This window comes from Mirounga angustirostris, unplaced genomic scaffold (assembly GCF_029215605.1).
Source record: "Mirounga angustirostris isolate CCGP_5_RB_7025 unplaced genomic scaffold, mMirAng1.0.hap1 SCAF_7, whole genome shotgun sequence".
In the NCBI taxonomy this organism is placed as follows: domain Eukaryota; kingdom Metazoa; phylum Chordata; class Mammalia; order Carnivora; family Phocidae; genus Mirounga; species Mirounga angustirostris.
In genome coordinates this window covers 124,807,965-124,829,566 of record NW_026991715.1, presented here as the reverse complement: position 1 = coordinate 124,829,566, position 21,602 = coordinate 124,807,965, and the positions used below count along the sequence as shown (strand labels likewise).

The following is a 21,602-nucleotide window of genomic DNA, read 5'->3' as shown; positions in this document are numbered from 1 at the left end:
CTTGTGGTGAAGCTGACGCTAGCCAGGCAGCCTGTATTTTTTTACGTATAAAAACAATGTTGTAATTTGGAGGCCAACAAGATCACAGATTAAGCATCCCGTAAATTATGGTTATCACCAACTACACATCCTAAAATCCAGAGAAAGCAGAGAGCTGCTGGAATAATGTGCAAGTGAGGACCTGTAATCAGACATTGGTAAGTGTGGGAAGGACATTTGCGCCCACCTCCCACTGAGCCCCATAGTTTACAGTTGTGAAAACTAGGGCCCCGGGGGTCAGCCATTTGTGCCGAGACACATCACTGGTTAATGGTAGAGTGGGGACCGTAACAAAGATCTCTGATAGCAGCTCAGTGGTTCTTCAGCTCCACTATTCTTGAAGGTCACTGACTGGAATGACACAGACCTAGGCTGGGACCCCAGCCCTGCCATGTATGGTGGGCTTGGGCAAGCTATTTCACTTCTTTGAGCCTCAGTGTTCCCATCTATAGAACTGAGAAATCAATACATAACTTGTGGAGTTATTGTCAAGATTGAATGAAATAATTAATGTAAGAGAAAGACTTAACAGTAAATGCTCAGTAAGTGGCCGTTATTAGGGTTATACAGAGGGCCGATACACCATGAAGTATATATAAGTCACTCTACCGTGACATAAACTTGGCCTAACAAAAATGGATTTGCCAGCAATTCTAGACTAATCTTTTCTCAGCTTGGTTTGCCTTATATCCGCCTTTGGTTTCCAGAGCTAGATCTGATTTCTTTACCCTTGTCTTTCAAATACAGTCCAGAGAAACTGAAATCCGTTTTTTTCATTTTCTCTTGGTAACTCTCTGAGCCATCATTAGTCATGTTGGAGTCTTTTCGAGACTTGTACTTAAATTCAGATTGTTTTTTGGAAAAGAGTCGTTGGAGAATCCAAATAGAAGCCTCACAAACGACTTTAGACTTGGAGGATTTTGAGGGTAGGTCACTTTCCAATCTAGTCTCCCTGATCTCTCTCTCTCTCTCTTTGCTCATTTTTTAAAAGAAACACCAACAGTTCCAAGGCTGCTTCGAAAGGAGTAGAGGTGAAATGAAGAAACATCTCAAGACTGCCTGAGGGGGAAATTCGGAAGGCAGGAAGGAGGGGCTTACCAGTCAGCTGCCTTGGTGGCCGTGTACAGAGCCTCAGGTGGGTTCCAGCAGCCTTGGCAGAGGCTGCCGTGGGCTCACGCACTGAGCGGGGAAGTAGGGCTGAGGAAATGGAATGTGAAGGAATGGAGCAGTGGAAGGCCAAGTACTGAAACACTGGATGCCCTTGTGTAGGATTAGAAGGGGCAGCTGGCTTCCCTTCAGTTCTGTTCCCTGGATGTGCAGCTTGGCAAGACCCGAAGGTGAGCCACAGCAGGTGGAATCCATTTTGATTTTCAGACAAGGATGGCACCTAAATCCCAGGGGCATCTGAAGGTGGGCTGAGGCTTACTCCTCTGCACCACTCAGCTCTCTGCAAATCCTACCTCTTTCTCTGGTCAAGGTCCCTTAGAGGCAGGGCAGTGAGAGTTTCTGTTCCCATTCTAAAGGAACCGAAGCACAGGGACTTAAATTAGACTTAGAGTAGCAGGTATGACTGAGGTAACTCTGGGATCGAGAGTTTCTGTAGCCCCCAGGTGGCATTTTATGGGCACTGTTCATAAATATCCCATCAACCCTCAGATATAAGGAAAGTGATTTGGTCTTAGGAAATGTCAGACCGGAGATCCCACAAAAGTCAAACCCATGACTGGGGTGTAAGTCATGCACTTGGGCAGCATCTGTCTGGGCAGTATGTAATTGTGGCCGTGATTGCATTGCTAACCTCTCACTCAGCCATTTGCTGAAGCAGTCATTCTTTGGGAAATGGGAGTTGGACCCTTCCCCCTTCTGAAATCCAAAATGCCCTCAGTGATGTCCTTGTCCATACCACCCTTTCTGACAGCTTGTGGTGCCTTACAAGTTGCTGAAAGAATGTTGCCTGGAGGGAGGCTTTCTGGGTTAAGACACGCTATGGATTCAGCCTTCTGGTGCATGGGCTCGACATAAAAGGGTGATCTAATATCAGCAGAACTGATTCTAATACATCGGGCTGCATCAGAGTCATCTGGGGACAATTACTAGAAATATCAAGTCCTGGGCCCCATTCCCAGTCATTAGGATTCAGTAAGACCCTGGGGCAGGGCCCGTGATTCTGCATTTGTGACAAGTGTCCCAAGTGACTCTGAAGCAAGAGGTCATGAACACTGCTCCATGAAACACTCCCCGTGACAACACAGAGTAGTCGTGTTCCTTCTGATTCTGAGCTCGAGGAGACCTGGGAAACTTGGTGCCTCAGGTGCCCTCAAGACCCTGAAGACGATATGGCTGAGTTGAGAGACCGGCTGCCTGATCGGGGCAGTTGCAAGCACTGTTTCTGTCTTGGCCCCACTACAACCTCTTGATTCTCCGTCTTTCTGCCCATAAAATGGAGCACCCCATATTTTGAGTTAAGAGGAAAGGTACTATATGATAATAGAGGAAATGTAGATTAGAGGTGTGCTATCTTTTTAAAAAAAATTATTGTTTAATATACTTTTATTTTTAGAGCAGTTTTAGTTTCACAGCAAAACTGAGAGGAAGGTACAGAGATTTCCGGCATCTATCCCCTGCCACCCCTCCTCCCCACACACACATAGAGCCTCCCTCATCATCAGCATCCTCCACCAGAATGGCACATTCCTTATAAGGGATGAACCTAGATTGATACATTATTACCGAAAAGTGTTCTATCTTAAACTCACAAACATTTACCCACAGCTTACACTGCCTTCTGGTTTTCACAATACCCTCACTAGAGTTTTGCAATAAATCATTTCACTCATGAAGATACAGAGGCATGGAGATGTGTTCTAGAGCCCACAGTGACATCTATCATTCCACCGACTGGACAACTGAACTGAAGTCTGGGCCCTCAAGCTCCCATGGAACTAGACCCAAGATTATAACATGATCCAATCACCAGGGTGGGGGGCTTCCTGGCAGGCTCTCCTGCCTTTCTGCATAAAATCCCTGATTGGATATAGGTGTTGCCATCATTACCTTAATCCAGAGAGTTGCCAAAAAGACATTCAAAATGAACATGAAAGACTTTTAAAACATTTATGTGATCAGAGTCTGAAACTGGACCAGCTATAGCTTAAGTCTTCTCCAATTCTCTTAGTAGAGGTATCTTGGACTTAACAAAAATTATGGTGGGAGTCAGGATACCTGAGTTCTGGTTCAAACTTGACCAATAATTTGCTGTGAGCTTGGGAAATTTACCAGCTCTTGGGGTTTCCTATTTATAAAATGAGAGTTCTTGATTCTAAGCTCTCTTTTGGGTCTAATATCCTTCAATCTAATGCCCACCAATCCACTGGGAAAGCTTTGGTTGGATGGACAAGTGCCTTGCTCAGGAGCCAGCCTGAGAAGAAATCACTGCTACTTGGTGAATTTCCAGGGGTGCAGAAAGCAGAAGTCTCAGAGAAAACATGGCGGTGGGTTACGTTTACATTTTCTTGCCCACTGGGCATAAACAGATGCCTCCACACCATTCATTTTGCCTTAAGCGTTTGTCCTGCTGCCTGGGGAAGTTCAGGATTTCTTGCAGTCAGAGCAGGATGGCAAGGAGGAAGCTCATGAGGAGACATTTATGCTCCTAAAAGTGAATAAGGAAGTTGTGGGCATCTCTAACCTCATGACCAGGCATGTGAATGTTGCTAAAGATTGATGAATCATGGTGAGGCTGGGCCTTAGCAGGCACCTACTTCATCCCCAACTCCAAGTATATTGGCAGCACATTCGCTAGAATCTGAGTTTCGAGTAAGTGAAGGGCACAGACTATGCTTTAAGGATATCCTCAAAGCCTCGGTAGTAGACCTCAGTAAATGCCTACTGAATGAATGAACACCCCTGAAGGATGGAATCATAACAACTAGAGGGAAACAAACAATTTGCTCCTCGGTACAGCTGTTTCTAGAACTAGACTACGGAATGCCAGGACCAAGGTATGGGCTCTATCTCAATGGCTCTCCTTATACTTCTTTACCTTGTGTTGATGCCTGCTTTCTCTGTATTAAGGACCTCTTACGAAGGAGAGTGGGCTGAGGACCATCTCTATTTTTTAAAATATATTTATTTAAAATATTATTGTACTGTAGCAAAAAACACATAACATAAAATATAACATCTTAGCCATTTTTAAGTATACAGTTCAGTTGGGTTAAGTATATTCACATTGTTGGGAAATGAGGACTTTCTCTTTTTTTTTAATTTATTTTTAAAGATTTTTATTTATTTATTTATTTGACAGAGAGAGAGACATAGCAAGAGAGGGAACACAAGCAGGGGGAGTGGGAGAGGGAGAAGCAGGCCTCCGCAGAGCAGGGAGCCCGATGTGGGGCTCAATCCCAGGAACCCTGGGATCATGACCTGAGCCGAAAGCAGACGCTTAACAACTGAGCCACCCAGGCACCCTGAGGACTTTCTCTTTTTAAGAGCAGCTCCTGAGACCTGAAAAACATATACATTTCAGGAATTAAATATTATAGGAGAAATGGCTATAGACTACCTTTCTAAACTTTAAATTCAATTTTCTAAAAAATTATTAAGGAATTGGTGCTGTTTTCATGATTAAAAAATCCTTCAGTAGTTGAATTTAAAAGAAAGAGTTCACATGGTGACCATGACTATTACAGATGCCTTTGCTGCATCTTTCAATTTGGGGCTTTCTCTTATGATATAAAATATTTCAATGTCAAATTCTTATTTATTTCCTCTTTGGTTGGGTGAGCATCTTCCAAGTTAAATAAAGCTGGGTTGTCATACCACATATCACCATTAGGTGCTATGGCTTGACATAGTAAAGGGACTGGGGGTGCCTGGGTGGCTCAGTCGGTTAAGCTAATGACTCTGTTTCAGCTCAGGTCATGATCTCAGGGTCATGAGATTGAGCCCCACGTCCGGCTCCGTAGCAGAGTCTCCTTGAGATTCTCTCTCTCCCTGTCCTTCTGCCCCTCCCCCAGCTCACATGCATGCATGCATGCACACACACACTCTCTCTCTCTAAAATAAATAAATAAAATCTTTTAAAAAAATAGTAAAGGGACTGGAAATAGCAGAACAAAACTTCTTTCCTTCCTCTCTTCTTTCCCTTTCTGTGACTTTGGTGCCAAACTGCATGCTAGGCCTATGAACGCAGCAACAAAAAGACAGAACCTCTGGGTGAGACAGAAGAGTCGTTACAATAGGAGGGGGTAGGGTGTGTTTTGGTTTGGTTTGTTTTTTTAAGAGAGAGAGCGCATGTGCAGGGGCTGGGGGCGGAGGGTGGGGAGGTAAGGGCAGAGGGAAAGAAAGAATCTTAAGCAGGCTTAATGCCCTACACGAAGCCTGACCTGGAGCGCAATGCAGAGCCTCACATGGGGTCAATCTCACAACCCCGAGATTAGGACCCTGAGATCAGGACCAGAGCCAAAGTCAAGAGCTGACGCTTAACTGACTGAGCCAGCCAGGCACCTTGGTTGTGGTAGGTTTAGGGGAGGGGAACGTCTGTGGTGCTGTGGGAAGACCAGTTCGGTCTGTTGTGGGAATGCACGTGAGGCATGAGGTGGGCTGAACCAGGGCAGGGGCTTCAGGGGTAGAGAGAGATTTTGGCTTTTGGAGCAACTTGGTGGGTTCATGTTTCCGTGGAGGCCACGGGTGCAAGTGGGCCTGTTACCCTAGGCCACTGTCAATCACAGGTCACAAAATGGTGACTTGCCGACCTGTTTGGTTTGGCTCACATGGCTTTATTTTTTTAATGTGTATTACTTACCATAATGAAACACAGATTTTTAGCTTCTTTTGAGAAATCAGAAGGCCTAGCAGCAATTGGCAAGAACCAAGTCATGTCTGCCCCTTTGGGGCATCATCCCCTCAGCCAGCTTATTCCCTCACTTAGGTTTTTGCCTGTTCCCTTTGGGCAGGGCCAGTATTTAGTGGGTGTGTACTGGTCCACATGAGCCACTTGCTAAATGGGTGAAATCTTCCTGTTCTATTGGTAAATAGCTCTTCTATTTATTTATTTATTTATTTATTTATTTATTTATTTATTTAACAGATATAGAGAGAGAGCGTAAGTAGGCAAAGCGGCAGACAGAGGGAGAGGGAGAAGCAGGCTCTCCGCCGAGCAGGGAGCCCGATGTGGGGCTCGATCCCAGGACCCTGGGAGCAAGACCCAAGCCAAAGGCAGTCGTTTAACCAACTGAGCCACCCAGGTGCCCCGGTAAATAGCTCTTGTAAGCTTAGCACCCTTCTTGCTCAGGGGTACATTCTCCAACACCACCCCCCCAACTTCCTTTCCCCACTACGCGGCTTTTATAAAGAGGTCCCATCTGATATCAAGGGTCTCTACCTCCCTGCTCCAGCGCTGTATCTTGCCTCCGTTTGCTGGTTAGTCCTTGCCCTGTGCCTCTGGGATGGCCGTTCAGTAGTTTGAAGAATACTCCTGCCTTTAGGCAATGAAGCCTGTGGTCTCAGGGCTGAACCACACAATCTCGCCTCCCGGAGGCAATCACAGATTGCTTCGGAATTTTGGTTTTTGTGGGTTTTTTTTTTAACTTTTAACTATAAAAACTCTTTTATTTCAGCAATGTTTACATTTCCATAGCATGGTGCTGAATATGATCAATATGGAGAGGATTAGGTAAATTTTTATAACCTAAGGGAGGTAAGAAATTATTTTTTATTTTTGCAGCTCCGACACATTAAAATAATGTGATTTCCACCCCCATCTATTGAATGCCATTCCAGAGACATATTTAAGTTCTTGTAGTCAGTGTCAGGTGGCAAATACGGTTAAAATAATTGATTATAATAATAATACACCCATTTGGACTTTCTAAAACCAGCCTATTTACCTTCCCTTCGCAAACAGCTCATCTGTTGAGCCCTGAAGGCCAACCTTAGAGGAACCTGTTGTTTCTCTTCTAAGAACTTGGTCTGTGTCTAAAGAAACACTTGTTCCGTTTTAATTAGAAACTGGTGGGGCTCTGGGCCGGCTGGCTGGCTGCTTCGTGCCACGCTGTAAACCGGAGGGCTGAGCCAGGGCCAGGGAGTCTGAGCATATCTTCAGGGTGAGATATTTGATTACACAAGGGAGGGGAGCTGATTGCCAGTCCTCCCATCTGGAGAAAAATTTCTGGGTGGCAGGAGCTAAGGATAGGGTGATAGAAAGTGATACACTAAGGAGAATGGGGTGAGGTGAGGAGAAGAGCCTGCCCGGGCCGGGTCGGTGTCAGCTGCAAGGCAGCTGGGTTTGCCTCTGCCCTGCGTCTATCCGAACTGGAACTCCACGGGACTAAGTCATTGTGGGGTTCGGTTGGCCACTGGTCCGCATCTCTCCCTCCTCCTCCTCACCTACATAAACCCATTTCTCCCGGCACCTGCTGGTACTAACTTCCTTGCACCTCCCTCTGGGTCTCGGTCAGATGATGAAATTGAGGAAAAGGCAGGCTCTTGACTACTTCTCCCTCTGGAGCTAAGGCAGCAGCTTCCTGTGCCTTTCTCCCCCACAGAGGGGATTTACCGCTCTTGTGTTCTCTGCACACCACATCTGACCCGGGGCTCCAGGCCCTCAGCCCCCTAGAACGTGAATTGTGTGATGCCAGTGACCAGAGCATCCATCTGTTTGCAGAGCCCCAGCATCGAGCAGCGTATCTGGCACGAATCAATTCAGTAAGAGTAGCACATGTTTATCAACCGAAGGAAGGCAAAATCCAGGCGAGAGGCGGGAAACGGCGTTGGCATTATTCAGTGCACTTTCCAAAACTGGGCTGTTTTCAAGGATCGAAAGCATAGGAAGACCTTGAAGTACTTGGGGAATCATGAATGAGTCATTCAGGGAGAGCAGAGCAAAGCCAATACGACCAGTAAAATTTTAGCCATTGAGTGGGAACTGCGTTGTTACTTTATGTTAAATAGTAGCTCAGATATATGTGTGATGCTCAAACGTCAGTCTCATTCTGAATAAATCAGTGTACTATTTGTATAATTTATATTCACTTTAATTCTCTTTTGAAATGTTTCATGGACTCTATTGCCACTCTGTTGGGATCGGTAGGAACCACTGTTGAGCTCTTGCCATGAGCCAAGCCCGTTGTGAGACACTTTCCAGGTATTTGCTGTCACCATTGAGCTGTGAGGTAGAGACTGTCCTCATTGTGCACGAGGAACCCGAGGCTTACATTGGTTATGAGACGGCATGACCTTGAGCTTGGAGAGACTCGGTTTGCAAACTCTGCCTCATTTGGGGATTTTAGGGACGTTATTTAACTATAATTATTAAAACCAGAACATTTGGAAAGGAGTCTCTGTTTGCCTTGGCCAAACCACATTGGGTCAGTGCAGTTGGAGGGGTGGCGGCATGTGAATGCTGCCTTGTGCGTCGGATATACACTTATTTACGTGAACTTTGTTCCCTTTCATTGGGACGCGAGGAGAGGAGGCTTTAAGGTCAGGCAGACTTTTAACTCTGGAGTATGGAAGAGCCTGTTCACTCGCAAGCTGGACAGGCCTTTCTCCTGGACATGAAAGATCCCACCACAAAAACCTCATTGAGCTTGTTACACATTAACTTCCAAATATCAACTCCGATTGAAAAGACCGTCTGGCCCACTGACAGTTACCCATTGGCTTCCGTACAGTGAGTTATTGTACAGCGCTTCCTCAGGCACTATAATTAGGTGACTGTGTAAGGAGTCTGCAGTGCACGTTTGAGCAGCGACCCTATTTGGCCCATGATGTCACTTGCTCACTCCGGTCCCTTCTCATCATATAGCCTTTGCCGTGGTGTGCTTGGCATGCAATACACATGAAATCAGACCTTCCTTGAGTTTTCTGTGAAGTAATGATAGCACCTAGAATGAGTCACTTGGGACAAGAGCCTTTACATACCTGAAATAATTATGATGTAAGAGCTGAGAGTTCTGGGAACCTAATTTTTCAGCTCCTCTATCTGGACAGGTCCCTTAGCCTCTCAGAGACTTTATCTGGAAATTGGGAGTCATGGTCCCCGCAACCCCAATAGATTAGAATACATAGCATATATAAATTACTTCCCTTTTTCTCCCCCGCTACCCCCAATCAATGACTCTGTCCCGAGCGTTCCACCTCTTAAGTATCTCTCAACTCCTTCCACATTTCTCTTATCTCCATGGCCACCGTCCTGGTCCCAGCCACGGTCTGCTCTTGACTTTGACCACTGCACTAGCCTCTTGACTGGTTTGGGTGCACCCACTCATACACCCCTCTAGTACACTTGCTGCTGCCTCAGAGATCTTTCTGGACAATCACTTGGAACATATCCTCTAGCTTAAAACCTTCCAGTGGCATCTTTGTGCTCTTAGGATAAACCTCAGACTCTTCATCTTGACCTGTAAGACCCTGCATGATCTGTTCCTGTCTATATCTGGAACCTCATGTCATGCCACTCTCCCCGTCACTAGCATCACAGCCAAATCAACTTATTTTCAGCAACTCGGATAGATCAAGAACTTTCCTCTTTAAAAGACCTTGGCACTGGACATTCCTTCTGCCTGGAATATCCTCTAACCTCTTCTCAACCCCCTCCCATGCCCTGCTCAATCCAGATCCTTCTTCAAGAAATAGTTGGAAATGCCACTTCTTTGGGAAATCCTTCTGAGAACCCCCTGCCCCATCATATAATCTCCTGATCAACAATCTTACTCTATGTCGTAGCATATGTCACGCCTCCAGTTAAATAATTACCTGGGAAGATAGTGGTTTAAAGTCTGTCTCCTGCTCTGGACCGTTTCTTCCACCCAGTCTTCTTCCCACCATACCATGTGGCACATAATGTTCACTGATAAACACTGTGGAGGGGATAAACTTTATTATTCCTCTCTGAATTTAATTCTGCCATTGTTTGCAGTCGAACACCCTCCAGCTTCCTCTTGGTTGAGAGGACAGATGGCTCTGTGTGAGGGAACCCCACCTCTGGGTTCTCCTAGTCACCAGGGGCTGGTTGGAAAGCAGGGTAGGAATCAGGAAGAGTCATAAATCTGCCCTGGGTCAGAGCTAGAAAGAAGCTTAGGGTTCAGTGAACCCCATGGCCATATTTTCCAGATAGGGAAACTGAGGCCAAGAGAAATTGAATGTTTATGTCCAAGAGCAGAGCAAAGGAATGGATTCAATGACCCCAAAATGTTCTTTTATCAGGCAGAAATACATCAATATAAAAATACGCATTTATACATGATTTGTAGAACATTTTGTAATTGTCACTTCCATCGCCTCATCGATCCTCACGGCAGCCGTGAGACAAAGGGAGGGCAAGCATTGTTTATCCTCACTTGACAGAGGAAGAAACAGGAACAGAGCGTCTGGGTGATTTACACCTACTCAAGGTCCCCCCAGCTTCCAAGTGCAAACGCCTGAGTCCCTGAGCCTCTGGTTCTGGGGCGGATGTTTTTCCTATTGTACTACACTGTACCTCTTACAAATAAATACTTGGGCAGCTCCATTTCTGGTAAGAAAAACACTGGCCAGAAATACCTTTGCTCACAGTTGTGAGCAAAGACAAGTTCTGCTTCTGTCTCTTCCTTGCTCAGTTGATGGTTGTGTGATCCGACAGCCACCTCTCCATCTGTCAGGTGAAGCTGCCTGATGTCACAGTGTGCTCGCTGCGGAGTCAGCCTCACCTGGGCTCCGACCCTGGCTCCACTGCTTAGCAACCAGGTGGCCCTCACTAGGTTAACGGGCACCTCTCCGAGCTTTGGCTGTGGGGCCGTAAAGGCAGTTACTCATTGCCTCTTCCCAACTTTGTTCAGGATGGAATGAGGCAGTACCTTTAGGATACAGAGGACGCAAAAGGCACTCCTTTAACACTATTTGTCCTAATAGCAAAGGTAGGCTGGAGCGACAAAACTGAGAAGAACACTGTCAGAAAGGGCCAACCTTTGGGTAGAAGAAGTACAGGGAGTCGTCAGAAGGGCAAAATGGGCCCTGGGGGTGTGGTTAAAAGGGGGGCAGTTTTGCAGGCTGATGTGGATTATATTTTAGGGGCAATCCTGTTGGCTGTCTCCTGGTTACACAGGAGTCTGCATGTGCCATGCACATTATCGCGTGCCTGCTTGCTCATGGGGGCGGGTGGAAGTGCACGGAAATGCAAGGGCCTGCAGGGGCCCGGCAGCTCCCCTCCCCTCAGCAGCATCAACACACTGCTGCACGCACTATGTTCCCCATCTCTGCATTTGGATGGGGAAAGTTAAATAAATGGGAGAAAATGTTTACAAGTTAGTCTGATTGCCAATCTGAAGATGGTTTCATTCTCAAAGCCATTTGGGAGCTTTTGTTTTTCTAAACTGTGACTTCACAAAATGTATCCAGAAATGGTACTTTAAGGCAGTTAACTGAGCTGTGAACACTGTTATTTTATGAATACACTTTCTCCCAGTCTGGAAGTCGAAGTCTAAAAACACCATCCCTAAAAAGTTAAACTAGAAAATAGAAATGGAGAATGGTTTTTTCGTTGTTAACATTTAGATTAAAATTTCATGGCAGACTCAGGAGCAAGGAGGAGCGGTTGCAGGAAGAGGTGACAGGTGATCAAAGGAGAGAGACCAAGTTAAAAAAAAAAAAAAAAAAAGACTAGAGCCCAGGTCCTTCTGGGGAGGGCTGTCTGCTCCGAAGCGTCCTCTCAGGCAGGCAGGAGGCAGGGCCCTTGACCAGGCCCAAGGGCTGTGTCTCAGCCCATAGGCTGGGGCACTGCATTTTGTCTGCAGATCAAGGGCGAGTCCAGGGGCAGACTGACACCCCCGCCCTCCCCCACCCGGGCCCCCGAGCTCCCACGACTGAGATGAAAGCAGGAGCTGGGATAGCTCGTGTCCCGCGCGAAATCCCCACGGCAAGGTTTGGAAGCCCACGCTGGCATGGCCAGCTCGTCCCCTCCTTGAGGCAGGCAGGCGCCGGGAGCCAAGTGGAGTCAGAGGAATCGAATGTCTAACTGGGGAGGGAGAGACGGTTCTCTCAGGACGAGAACCTGAGTCAGCCCTGCCACCAGGGCCCAAGGGCACCAAGTCCCGGGCCAAGGCTGCATTCCTCGCACGGACACTGGCTGCACGTGCATCCATGTCAGTTCTGCTCCCACTGCCACCAAACTCCATTCTGAGGGGCAACATCCTTTCTTTTAAGGAAAAGACAAAGCTTTCTCTCCTCCACAAAATTTTGTAGTCCTATACCCCCAATGATTGAAAATGATGAATTCAAGTGAACGAATGAGATAGGATGGCAAAGAAATTGAGGCAGGCACCTATTCCTTGAAATGGCTTCTGATGTGAGTACATGCGTGGGGGTGGGGGTGCAGAGGAAGGTGGTCTCTGGGCTGGAAAACTGAATTCTGGCCAGCTTAGGTTAGATCATTGTTGAGAACAAGGAGCCAAACAGGAAGTTTCTAAGTGGATTGGGGAAGGCATAGTGGTAGTGGTAGGTCGGGGCCGTTTGCAGGGGGGTCTCTGTCTTCAGGCCCCTCTTTTCCTGCTTCTGCCCATATCCCTAGGATCTCATGCACCCAGTGATGTCAGTGATGGTGCCGACAACCCTCAATTCCCTATCCCCTTCCCTTCTCTCCTGAGTTTGGGATTCAACCATCTACCGCTCACCCTCACGCCCCCCAGGCAGCCTAAATACTCCACAGCCAACGTGAAGAACGCACCACCACGCATCGGCACCTACTGTGCCCACCGGCGCCAGCCCCTCCGTCGGTCCCATCATCCAAACATAAACCTGGAAATGAGTCACAATCCCACCTTCCCCTCTGCCCTGAAATCTAATCGATTAGCCCAACTGGCAGATTATTTTTTTCTTTCCATTCATCAGGCTTGTCTTCTCTCCTTCCCATCCCTTGCATGATTGCCTCGGTTCAGACCTTCCCCCACATCTTTCTCCTGGCCCTATTGCAACTGCCGCCTAACTGGTCTGTCTCCCTGCTTCTCCTCTGATCGAGCCCAAGCCATACTCCACACTGTTGCTGCAGTGGGCTTTCTGATGCGACCCTTGAAAGTCTTCACCTTACCCACAAGATAAAGTCTATACTCCTCACTAAAGCAGGCAAAGCTCCCCTTGCTCTGGACACTGTCCAGCTCTCCATCTTCCCCTTTTACTTCCCTTTTCCAACCTCTTTCTCCAGTACATGGTACCGTGCAACTGCGTGTGCCAGGCACCATGGAGGTGCTGGAGATACAGTCTCGGCACGCTAGCGAGGGAGAGCGAGATGGTGCTGCTGCTGTTGAAACGGTTTGGTGGTTTCTCATGAAGTTCAGCATCGACCACATGACCCAGCGATTCCACACCTATGTGCACACCCATGAGAAACGAAAACAGAGCCACACCGAAACCTGCACCCAAATGTCGACAGCAGTATCATTCGCAATAGCCCCAAAGCAGAAACCACCCAAATGTCCATCGGCAGATGAATGGATTAAACGGATGATGGCATATACATACAAGGGACAATCGTTCAGCCATAAGAAGGAATGGAATTCTGATACCTGCTACAACATGGGTGAGTCTCAAAAACATTATCTGTCAGATACCCGAGGGATGAGTTTGGGCTTATTGAAAACAACCATCAAACAGATGATCCCAAGCTGATGTCCGTGAACACAGACTTAGAATACTAGGATTTGGCTGGAGAAAGGGGAAGATGTTCCCAAACAACAGCCAGTGTGAGAAGAGGACCAAGCAAATGATGGGGAAAATGGTGGGTGAGTGGGATTCTTGTCCTTATTGCTCAGAGAGTGGGGAGGGTGGGGTGGTGCCGTAGCTGCCAGGGCGTGCGGTCCACCCTCTGGCCAGGGACCCTGAAGCCAGGGCAGTGAGTGAACACCAAGACTCAGAGCAAAGGGGTTCAGGAAGATTTTGGGGCCATGCTTTAGAAACCTGGGGAGAAACAGGCAGTTGTAAGGAAGACTTCAATTGTGGGGAATGCAAAGACAGTGTGCCTTGTGGGGCTCAACTGAACTGGTGTGCAGGGTTTGCTATGGAGTCTGCACCTAATAGCAGGGAAGCCCCACCAGCCAAAGGTCTTGACAGTCCACGTGGAGACGGTAGACACTAGGGTGTCTTGTGGGGAGAAGGTGGGGCTGTGGGACGGAGCCACCAGACTCCCTTACTCAGGGTCTAGCTCTCAGTTCTCCAACTCCTGCTTTCCCCAGGCATTACCTCTGGGTTCCTGCAGCCTTTGGCACCTGCTTCGGTTTTACCTTTGCCTTCTTCTTTCCCAGGAGACTAGGAGCATCTTGAAGGCAAAGGCTGTGTTTTGGTCACCACAGTGTGTGTAGGAAGCACTCATTCTCTTCTCATTTGGTAGAATAGAATCCAATCATTTAGGGAAGAGGCCCACCTTCCAGATACCCACAGAAAATGAAAATGCCCTCCAACCGATGGCTAAAAGTAGTGTTCCTAACTTGCCTGGTGGGGAGAGGAGGTAGAACTCACTTCCATTCTCTAGAAGAGCAGTAGATGAGTCCCTAGGAGAGGTCAAAGGATCTTTGCCTTTCCTCCCAGCTCCTGGATTTTTGCATATGGTGGTGCATTTTGGTGGGAAGGCTGGAAGGTCCTTTCCTGGGTAATGGGATGTTTGAGCTGGGAAGGGATGAAGGGATGTAAGGATATGTGCTATGTGATGACAGGAGAAGGGATGGGGAAGAACTGGGCTTGCTGGACCTACTGCACAGCCAGGCCAAAGGCACTGGTGGCAGTAAAGTGGTCATCAGAGAGCCTTCGCCTGGCCAGGTCTCCACTGCCCCTGGGAGGCCCCGTGCCACCCATCTGTGGGTTCAGGGCTGTGCTCCATGGACTGATTGAAACAGTCTGTGTTATAGATGCATTGTGGCTTCACCTCTGGATCCTATGTTCCCACCTGCTCTTCACACTGGTGCTATTTGCCCGATAGGGCTTTTCATACAAAATTTTCAGCTTTCCATGTTAACTCTGCTTGTGACTATCCATACATGAAGACCAGGAAGGTATTCAGAACCAACACAGCCTTGTGGAACATATTCCCAGATCACCGTTGTCTTCACTGTCTTTCCGCAGCTCAAACGTCTCCAGTGGTCTGTACCGTTACTCCCCAAAGCAAGGTTTGCGGACCGGCAGCACTGGCATCACCTGGGGACTTGTTATAAATGCAGAATCTCAGGCTCCATCCCAGACTACTGAGTCAGAATCTGCATTTTAACAACATCCCTGGGGGCTCCGTGTGCACACTGAAGTTGGAGGAGGTGTGGAAGTTTGGTTGACATGAGACTGAGGTAAGTACAACTCCTTAGCTAACTCCACATCTTTCATTGCTCCTCTAAAGAAATATTTGCTCTGCAGTAGCCTGATCTAAATCAGCTTGGTGCCCTTAAAAGCTCTCTAACATGTGTGCTCTGGCTTTAGTCTCAGACGTCATTCTGATTTTTGTGTCTTTTCAAATACAGAAATGAACCCAGCGTGTATTCTTCCATAACCGATTTCTCTGAAGATGCCACCTTTATTTCCCAAGTTTTCCATGTCCCACAGCTAATCCCATGCCCTTCCCACTCCCACACAGTCCTGGAATTCCAGAATGCTAGTTCCAGATCAGAGCCCAAAGTCCATTTCTTTGCCTGGGAAGAAGTTTGAGAAGCCTTCAGAACATGCCATAGGCATTCATTCACACTTCTTTGTCTTTGGCCCATGCTTTCAAAGTCTAGCAGAAGCCATGGAACTTGCCTGAAGCTAGAGACGTCAAAAGTATCAAGGCCACACTGTGTCCTCCTTCCTCCAAACTCTAAGATCACTTGTCTGTACATATGATTTGGACACTAACCCTATAAATCTTTGCACTGTGGTGGCAACTGGTCTATAATTGTACTAAGAACTAACACCATGGTTTTCTTATTTAACTTTAACTTTGAAATAATTTTAGACTGACAGAAAAGTTGTCAAAATAGTAAGAGGAGTGCTCCCTTATGCCCCTTACCCAGCTTCTCCTAATGCTAACATCTTCCTTAACCAGGTACATAATGATCAAATGTGGGAAATGAGCTTCAGTACAATACTCTTAACGAAACTCCAGACCTTCTGAAGAGAGATTTCCCCAGTTTTCCCACTCGTGTTCTTTTCTTGTTTGAGGATCCAATCTGAGGTCCCACCTCAGTTTAGTTGTCAAGTCTCCTTCCTCTGCTCCAGGCTGGGAAACATTCTTCCATCTTTCCTTCTCTCTCTCGTACTTGACACTTTTGAACATTGCTGGTCAGTTATTTTGTAGAAGGTTCTTCAATTTGAGTTTGATGTTTTCTCAAGGCTAGATAGAGGTTTTGCATTTTTGGCAAAAATAAAAGAAGTGATGTTGTGTTCTTCTCATTTGTATCAGGGAACATGATATCAATATTTCTTATTAGTGGTGATCTTAGCCCTGATCACCTCATTAAGATGGTGTCTGCTGAGTTTCTCCAATGTAAATTTACTGTTTTTCCCTTTGTAATTAATAAATATCTTGGGCAAGATACTTTGAGATAATGTAAGTATTTTTTTTTTCCTTAACCTTATGCCCACTAATGTTAACATCCTTTGGTAGATATGCCTGCAAAAATTATTCTTGTGGCACACACCATGTACATATCCATAAACAATTGTGTGAGATCAGTAAGCTCCTATTTAAACCACTGCAATAGGGTTTTCTATTAATTGAACCTTCTTTGAACTGTCTTTTTAATGGGGCCCATTATAACAGGATTTCTTTAAGAAGATTTATTTATTTATTTTTAGAGAGGGAGAGAGAGCAGGGGGAGGGGCAAAGGCAGAGGGAAAGGGAGAGGAAATCTCAAGCAGACTCCCCACTGGGAGCCCAATGTGGGGCTTGATCTCACAACCCTGAGATCATGCCCTGAGTGGAAATCAAGAGTCGCTTAACTGACTGAGCCACCCAGGTGCCCTTTAACAGGGTTTTAATATGACAGTGGCACAATCAAATAAATAAAACAGTACTTCCTTCCTTCCTTTCTTCCTTCCTTCCTTTCTTCCTTCCTTCCTTCCTTCCTTTCTTCCTTCGTTCCTTCGTTCCTTTCTTCCTTCCTTCCTTCTTTTCTTCCTTCCTTCCTTCCTTCTTTTCTTCGTTCCTTCCTTCCTTTCTTCCTTCCTTCCTTCCTTTCTTCCTTCCTTCCTTCTTTTCTTCCTTCCTTCCTTCTTTTCTTCGTTCCTTCCTTTCTTCCTTCCTTCCTTCCTTCCTTCCTTCCTTCCTTCCTTCCTTCCTTCCTTTCTTCCTTCCTTTCTTCCTTCCTTTCTTCCTTCCTTCCTTTCTTCCTTCCATCTAACCACGCATTCAATATTCCTTTTTTTTTTTGTAAAAAAAGTACCAATACTTGTATTTCTCCCAGTTATGTCTTAACTGATGCCCCTGACTCCCTGTTGTTCTGTTTGAATCGTTATATGAGCTTGCTGTTATGGCCAAAAAAATAAGCCAAGATGGAAACCTTAATTTCTTTGAGCATGGTTGTCAAAATCAATCTAAGAAAAGAGGTGCCAAATTGTTTGCTGGAATGTGCTATCACAGAAAATGTCTGTCATGGACATCTGTTGTTTTTGGCTTCTCAGCATCCCTCATTCCTTCTTTAGGTCACAGCACCCATATCTCCTTCACAGCGTCTGACCTCCCATGTTCTTAGCCCATACAGTTTAGTCAAATTGGCCTACTGGCTGGCACCAAACATGAACACATGGCCTAGGCCGGGACAGAATTATCCATCCTCCTGGCCATAGCCATCGGTGGAGACATTGGCATCTGGCTCTGGTTGGTCAGTCAGAATCTCCTCCAAGGTCCTTCATGAAATTATTAAATAAGAAACTCGTTCTGTCTACTGGGTAGCTAAGAGAGTGGGACTTTAGCCTGTAACTTCCACTGGACATCTTTGCTACCAGGTTGGGGAAGGACGGTCTAAGAATGAGGCCCACACAATGGAAGACAGTGAAGTGGTTGACAGGGGCTCTTCCTCATGACGTTAATTGAACACCTGGATCTAGCTTGTTCTGAACCAGATCCACCACAGGACTTTCCAGGGACATGAGCTAATCAATTCCCCTTCATTGTTTAAGGCAGCTTGAGTTGAGTTTTCTGCTACAGGTGACAGCATGTGCTCAGGGCTCTTGAGGATTCAAAGATGAGCCAGATGTGGCCCATGCATTCAAGGAGCCCTCAACCTAGCAGAGAACATAAGACCAGTCTACACATATCCACAAGAAAGCATGATCCACACATGAGGAGCTTGGCTGCAAGACCACCCATCACAGTGGGTGATGGACACCAGCTGGGGAGAATCTGGAGCACTGAAGAGAAGAAGGACCTTATTCCCAGCAGAGGGAAAGACTTGGGCAAGGGTCCAGCCGTGGGAAGTGTAGAAAGCTCAGTGTGTATTTTGAGGTTCTGTAGGTCATCCATAGTGACTGAAGGGTAGAGGTTAGGTTAAACAGGAAGATTTGGGGGACATAAACACAACAACTAGAGAAAAGATATGTTTGAAACAAATTGTGGAGACTCTGATTGGCAGTCTGAGGGATTTGACTGGCTGCAGGAAGATAGAGAGGAATTTTGAATAGGAGGGGGAGGTACGGAAGATTAATTTGGCAGCCATGAGTGCAGTTGGAGGGGAAGGGTTGGAAGGCGGGGGACCTGTGAGGAGGCCAATGCAATTGTCTGGCTGGACCTCAGTGCAGGGCTGGGAAGGACCAGATGGAAAAAGAGGGCTGGAGGCGAATGGAATCCCAGCCTCTAAGAACATTCTGCAGAGCGGCTCTGGCCATATTTGCTCAAGAATCTTCCTTGTGGTATCATTTGAAAGCCATACTTTTTATTTCATGCTAAACATTGTCAGAGGGAGCAGTGGCAGATTCATCCTGACCATGGGCCAACGGGCCTGGCATGCACACTTTTAATGGCATTCCAGACCTCAGGGCCTGGCAGACTCCCTCAGAACCCGGCCCCTGCCCTAGCTCCTGCTTTACCCAGAGTTAGATGTCAGGACGGAGCATCTCTCTTCTTTCTTGGTGACCTTCCCAGCAGAAAAGCTCCACAATGAGACCTGAATGAGGAGGTCCCCTGCGTGAGACCTGTGCAGCTTGGCTTTCTTAGAGATGCCACTGCTTTGGCTTCAGACTCGGTACCATTCTGATCACACCTTCACTCCTGCTCTCCCAGCCCCTCCCTCCCAGACCTTGAGCAAGTCCTGTTGGCACCACCATTGCTGACGCTCGTCCAAGTCCCCCCCATCACCCATGTGCATTAGTGCAGTGGCCTTGCTGGTCTCCTCCACAGTCTATATTCCACAAAGCAGCTAGAAGAGTCCTTTAACATCACAAACCAGATCCTGTCTGTCACCTGTCTTCCTAAAACCTCCTGATGGCTTCCTGTCTGATTCAGAATGAAATCCTAAATCCCTACAATGCCCCAAAGACTCCAAAGGATCGGGCCCTTGGTTACCTCCTCCACTTTATCTCCTACCACTCCCCTATCCCTTTGAGCCTTTACATTTACCACTCTCCCCACCTCTGCTGACTGCTCTCTTTGTCCTCATGGCCCACAATACGCCTCATCAGAATAAAAACTTGCCTCTGTCAGGATAGACTAAGATATGCTGCAGTAACAAACAACCTCCACATCTCAGTGGCTCAGATTACAATGGGTCCTTTCTCTTTTACCACGCATGTCTGTCATGGGTTGGCAGAGTGGCTCCATTCATCATAGTCACTCCAAGTTGACAGAACAGCCACCATCTTGAATGTTTCTGGTTGCCATCCTATAGGAAAAGAAAGAGACTCTCAAGGGTCTCATAATGGCAATTAAATGTCAGGCTTAGAAGAAACACGAGCCACTTCTGCTCATGCTCTTTGGTCATTCACTGGCCTCAGTCAACCACAAGGGAACCCAAATGTGTGACCTTACAATGTAGCGAGGAGTGGAAAGATCTGTGATTATTTGGTGAATAACACTCATGAAGACCACGATGGCTGATTTTTTCTGTGTGTAGCATGAATGAGACCCCCTTGCAGTATCTTCCAGCCCAGCAATTCTGAGCTATGGCAGGGTTGGCCAGATGGGGTTAGGACTGAGAGTGGGTGGAGAGTGAGGACAGGGGAGGAGGATTGGTTACCTCAGCTCAAGCTCAGGGAGAAATGAGACCATGGCTGAGCATGGTCGCTTACTGGGTCAGTCCAATTGATGCACATAAGAAAGTGTGGTGGCCAGTTGTCAGGTCCTTTAGGCCAAAGGTGCCTTCTACTGATGGTGGGCTGGAAAGATCCCCTGCACAGAAAGAACTTAATCTGCCATCAGCAATTCTTCCATTAGAGAGTCATTCCTTTGGTTGACTCTTTGGTTGACCCTTTGGCCATTCCTTTTGGTAGAATTGCATTTCCCAAGTTGTGTCTAGCAGAACACTTCTATTAGAGATGTCCCCAAATGCTCCTTGGTCAAATATGGTTGTGAGCTGCTGGGTTAAACAAAATGACACAGGTTTTCCTCTGCAGGCCTTCTCAGGGCCTTGTTTAATATGCTAACATGTACTATGTCTTTCTGAGATGGAACCAAAATATGCAGCATTTTCCTAATTTTTAAAATCAAGAAACCCTTGCATCTATGAATGACTCCCTAGAGTTCAACTGGGCCGTTTGGGGAAGTGTTGGTCTGGAAGCCTTTTGGTGCTCTTGAGTCCCCTGTGGAAAGTAGCTGTCACTGGAAGGCTTTTCATGGGAGAATAAAAGCAGTACACACAAGGCCTTGAGAAAATAGACTCAGACAGGGGTTTGGGGAGGCAGAGGGTCTGAAATGGCGGGGTCAGGCGTGACAGTCAGAAGTGATCCTTTCCCGAGTGTGGATGCAGAGCAGGAGCCCAGGAGAGGAAGAGCTCTCTGTTCCCCCGCCCCTCACTGCCCCCAGCCTTGCTGCTTCCTTCCCTCTCCTGCCCAATAAGGCTCATTAGTCCTGCTTTCCAAAGCTCTGGCCTTGACCGGTCTCCACCCTCCAAGCCAAAAGTACACGAGGCTCTTTCTACTCTTGTTGGCTTAGCTCTCAAGTCCCTTCTGTGTGGAATGCCCTCTCTTCCCCCAATGTCAGTCTGGAAAATTCCTACTCATCCTATAATAGTACATTCAGGCAGCCACCTCCAGGAAGCTGTCCCTGATACCTACCCCCCCGCCCCCACCTCAGCTGGGTTTATGGTTCTTTCTTGAATCTCCCATAACACTGTGTTGTCTTTATCACTGTCCTCATCATGTATTTTATACTGTTTCTGTCCCTCTGATCTGGGGGCCCCTTGAGGGCTTTATCTTTTTTTTTTTTTAAGATTTATTTATTTATTTATTTGACAGAGAGAGACACAGTGAGAGAGGGAACACAAGCAGAGGAAGTGAGAGAGGGAGAAGCAGGCTTCCCGCGGAGCAGGGAGCCCGATGCGGGACTCGATCCCAGGACCCCGAGATCACGACCTGAGCCGAAGGCAGATGCTTAACGACTGAGGCACCCAGGCTCCCCGAGGGCTTTATCTTTATATGTTTTT

General features: G+C 47.0%; 1 long non-coding RNA gene across 1 annotated transcript; it reads left to right on the top strand.

Annotated features, from left to right (window-relative positions):
• The first annotated feature begins 3,831 nt into the window (after positions 1–3,831).
• LOC135365268 (uncharacterized) lies at positions 3,832–16,575 on the top strand. The gene is made up of 3 exons (XR_010412908.1): positions 3,832–4,040; positions 13,217–13,591; positions 15,127–16,575. It is a non-coding gene; the product is annotated as an uncharacterized LOC135365268 (long non-coding RNA).
• Positions 16,576–21,602: the final 5,027 nt, after the last annotated feature.